General features: G+C 38.3%; 1 long non-coding RNA gene across 1 annotated transcript; it reads right to left on the bottom strand.

The window, feature by feature from the left end:
* Nucleotides 1–2,889: 2,889 nt before the first annotated feature.
* On the bottom strand, nucleotides 2,890–4,099 carry LOC140930244 (uncharacterized). Its single transcript, XR_012164830.1, has 3 exons — nucleotides 4,054–4,099; nucleotides 3,430–3,486; nucleotides 2,890–3,026 (listed from the first exon to the last, which is right to left on the bottom strand). It is a non-coding gene; the product is annotated as an uncharacterized lncRNA (long non-coding RNA).
* Nucleotides 4,100–4,588: the final 489 nt, after the last annotated feature.

Genomic DNA, 4,588 nt, shown 5'->3' with positions numbered 1-4,588 from the left:
CTGCGGCCACTTGCGGTTGAAACGACTGTGGTAAGTAATTCTTAGAGATTTCGAATCCTATTTAGAGCTAGCACGCCGTTTCTAGCGGCTTTATTTTAGGTACAGAAACTCGAAGTTAATATTTACACTCCATGAGAACTTAACAGCGTTGTCTTTTTCAGCTACTTGCGTGCAATCAAATGCAGTGTTAATCTACTTACTTCTTTTTTATAACCATCAAATTGAAAAGCGTTTTTCAAAAGATTTTTAGAGCTTCCCGTGATGTGCCCCTTGTAAAAGAAGCTAAGTTAGCAAAAACTTTTGTGTGCCTACACTCGCGGCTAGCTTGTTTTCAGCGTTCCAACGTGCGAAACTACGCTGCACGTTTCGGTGTCTCAGCGACGCACTTTTTTTTAACACAAGAAACGGCAAAGAATATGCTTTAAAATAGTGTTTGTTTCATGTTGCAATTCCATGTATCAGTTGTTTTTTTCGATGGTGAAGTTAGGTCAAATTTGCCATTTTTGGCAGAGAGCCGAAATCGTGTTTCTTCTTGCGGCCAACACAGTCACATTTAAACAGCTTATCTAAAGATAATTGTAGAATTATAAAGTACAAGTCTGTGTTTTCCTTGTGACTTGATTTCATTTAGAGATGTCATCCCGTTTTTATGTACGAGCGCGAAGAAAATGCTTAATTTTCGCTAATTTCATACTCGAAAGAGCGCCGATTTGGCGTTTTTCAAACTTTGCCCGATTCAGGAAAAAATAAAAAGTCGTTACAAGTTTTAATGTGATTTTTGAAATAAGTGTACTATAGAGATTATGTGGGCAAAATATGAAGAAATTCAAAAATTCACGACTGTCAACCGATTCTCGAAAATTACAGACATTGGCTCTTAACTACTTCGCCATTTTGTCACTAAAAATAGTACCAGAGGTATTAAACTGGGGAATAAGCCCGGTGAGGACGATCGCGATCACTCCCTCCTTTTATCATCTCTTGGTCACAACCCAATGATTCTCTAGTGAGGGAAGCGGTGGGTGATTCCAAGCAATGTGTCAAAAGAGACTAACACATTAGCTGTACCAAACAATACGAAGCAATACCTACACTTTCTGTTACCCTGCAAAAAGAGGACAATCGTAAGCGTGTCGTTAAATGTTTACAATCGTGTACGTTCCGTGCGCGTGCGGTCTTCCGTAGTTTACTTTGCAACCAAAATGCAGGTACATGTACTCTTCAGTATTGAAGATCTTTGACCACGTCACGGATAAGAGGATTGCGTGACGAGCTGCCGAGTGGGAAGGAAGTTGAGTAGAAATAATCACTACCTCTTCTCTTAGAAGGCTTCACATCCTTTACAACTACAGTATGCAGAGCGATTGAGACTATCACGATAAGAAAGTACTTGGGGTGAGTTATGTGTACGTTATAACACAGTACTATAGCACAACACAGCAACGGCACATTCTCTGTCGTCCACCGCCTACACTTAGGGGGAGGGGTCAGGGGTGCAAAGTATTCGTGTACTTTTAGATCTGGTAGATGAGCCTGGGGAGGGAAAACAGTTAAATGATGGGCATTATTGCTGCAATACACGTGACAAAAGAGCTGAAGGCACGTGAACAGGTAATGAGACAACTAAAAGTGCGGAATAGTTCCCGTCAGCTTTCAGCAGAATTTATAGTTAACTGAGAACACGTGATGAAAGATCACGAGAGCACATGATAAGTGAATTGGAAGCAAATGAATAGTGAACTGATAGCACGTGACAAGTTAATTAAAAGCACCTTACATAAGCTGTGACCACGTGACAAGTGAACTTTAAACACTTGTTAAAGGCTGACAGCACAATATAAGTAAACTGAAACCAATGAAACGTGAGTTGACAGCCCATGATAACAGATAAGCCAACTATAAGTACATGCACTTGACAAATGAGCTGATAGCAGGTGATGGGTAAATTGAAAGCACGTGATAAATAGGCTGACAGCACGTGATAAAAGCAAGGAAAGCAAAGAAAAAGCCACCTGAAAGCACCTGAAGGTTAAAAAGAGTGAAGGGGAGCTGTTTTGTGCGTTAAGTTATCATGAGAATCAAGTGAACAGCAAGTAAAAAAACAGAAAGTACACAGATAATAACATATGCAATAGCTACTCTAAGTTTTCTTGTTCCTGCTTTGGTGATAAGTTGACAATCAAAAAGTTCTACTCTTTTTAGATGTTTACAATTACTGCAACCGACACAAAAAGTAATGACACCAAAACAATGCCTTTTTAGACATGAATAAAACTTTGATATGTGCACAATTTTAAGGCAAGGATTAAACATGAGCCGTTTAAAAGTTAAGCCACTTTTGACCGATGACATCTGGGGAGAGGTGGGGTGCAGGAAAGGGATCAGTAAGCCTCTCCGTCAGTCATACTTAAGGTGCCTTTGGCACCTTAAGTTGATTGTATTCTGGAACAAGATTGTGTTACATATTTTTGTAACAAATCTCTTGTAACGTGATTTTTGGACCACTAAAACGCATCAAACTCTGGAATATTTTATTTTAAGGAGATTTCTACAGGGTTGTCATTAAGAGCCGGGGGCCGGGGATTTTCCCCGGCTACTAAAAGAATGGCCCCCGGCTACTTTTATTGGAAAATAGAAGAAAAATAGAACCAAAAGAAATCCCTAGCCATTTGATTCCCCGCCTACTTGTTGTATTTACCCGGCAACTTGAAATCTTAGTGACAACCCTGTTTCTAGACATTGCAATGCAATGAATGCCAAAACATACGATTTTTAAAGTTAATTCCATTTATTATTATTCCGGAATCAATCAAACTCGCCCTAAATAGACTTAGATCCACTCAAATGAAACGTCATAAAGTCAAGGTTTTCATTTCGACAGATACTTACATTAAGTAGTCTAAGGCGTTATCTGTGATAAGAGGACAGTTATGCAGTTCTAGTTCTTCAATGTGGTCCACAGCACAGGGGCTTCCACAAAAATGTCTGATGCCATCATCAGTGATCAACTCACAGTGAGAAAGACTCTAAGCAAAGGTAAAAAAGAATTTGTTTATCATTTCCTTTTTCCTCATTACCTTTCCATTTGCTTTAGCACTGTCACTTTAAAGAGAAATTGAAAGTTGGTCACCACTGGATTTAAGTAGTCTGAAATGTCACACATTTCCACCTCCATCTATCTTCCCCGCACCCCCCACAGGGTTATGGGGTGAAGATGTGTGACATTTCAGACTAGGATTTAAGGGTTAATAGTTTTTGGTTGAATTTTACTTCTTTGGCCTCTCTCTACTTTACCAAAGCTAATTTTTTTAATTTTGTTCAATTTTAATTTCATTTTTTTTTCTTGTGTGTGCATGCGTGTCTCTAAAGGATCATTGTGACGGTGCTCCTTTAATCAAATGTACATGTTAAAATGTAATAATGACTCACAAGTTTCTGTAGGCCTGAGCACCAAAGGGACAAGTGATTCAAGGTGGAGTCTGTGATCTACAGGCAAAACAAAACATAAACAAAGAAACAAGTTATTTTTTCCAGTACTGACACTTAAGCCTTTAAGCCCCAAGATCCATATACAAATTCTCCAGACTGATCTCCATACATTTCTTTTCAGAACAGTTGAGAGAATTTGCTTTAAGATCAAAGCAGTTTCCCTTTGGTAATCAATTTACTAATTCTCATAACCTTTACTCTTGATGATCTGCTGATGTTGTTAGGAGAAAATTGATGTTGGTCACTCTTGGGGCCTAAAGGGTTAACGCTTACAACTTTACAGTAAAACCCCTATTTAGTAGCTGCGGACCATGGTCTGTTAAGGGACCAGTTACAGAGTCGCAAATAAAATTTTTCTTTCTTGAAAGGGCATTATGTCCAGCTAAGCTCGGGCAGGGCAAAAATGTGGTTGGACTCAATCAAGGATGCAGCACAAGACTAGTTTAAGAGTGCAAGGAACACAAAACAATCCTGGAGTTTCTGGTCAAAAGGTCTTATTATCATCATACAGCAGTTTGGTATGAGGACATCTTTCCAGAAGTGTCAAAAAAATAAGGATCTCACCAAAACACATTCTTCCAAATCCAAACGCTGAAGTTTGTTACAACCCTCAAAAGAGTCAAAGCAACACTGAGAATTCTTTAAAACAGGATGTTTGTCACAACACTGGTCATCATCATCATCATCATCATCATCAAAGGATGCTGATGATGCTGTATTCAAATTAAGCACAACACCAGAGACGATTATAAAGCAGGAAATATACACATATAATGTTGTAGTAAACTTTTCATCTTAGTTAATTTTCATTTTTCCATTGTTTTGGGGTATGGTAATGTATGCTAATGAATTTGAAACAAATGAAAAATAAAAATTAACTGAAATAAAAAAAAATCAACTGCAACAAATATAATATGGGTGCCTCAGACAGCATAGAGCAGTACAAACATCTAAAACAAAATGAAACAGTAGCCACTGAACCACCCATCACTCACAGTTATCTATTTTCCTGTAAGATTGTAAGAATAAGGCACTTAACGTGAAGTGCGGCTAACATTGGTTTCAAATATTTCATTAAGTACCTTTATAAGCGTGATAG

Source organism: Porites lutea, chromosome 3 (assembly GCF_958299795.1).
Source record: "Porites lutea chromosome 3, jaPorLute2.1, whole genome shotgun sequence".
In the NCBI taxonomy this organism is placed as follows: domain Eukaryota; kingdom Metazoa; phylum Cnidaria; class Anthozoa; order Scleractinia; family Poritidae; genus Porites; species Porites lutea.
Note: the sequence above shows the minus strand (reverse complement) of the source record. Positions and strands in the feature narration are given on the sequence as shown.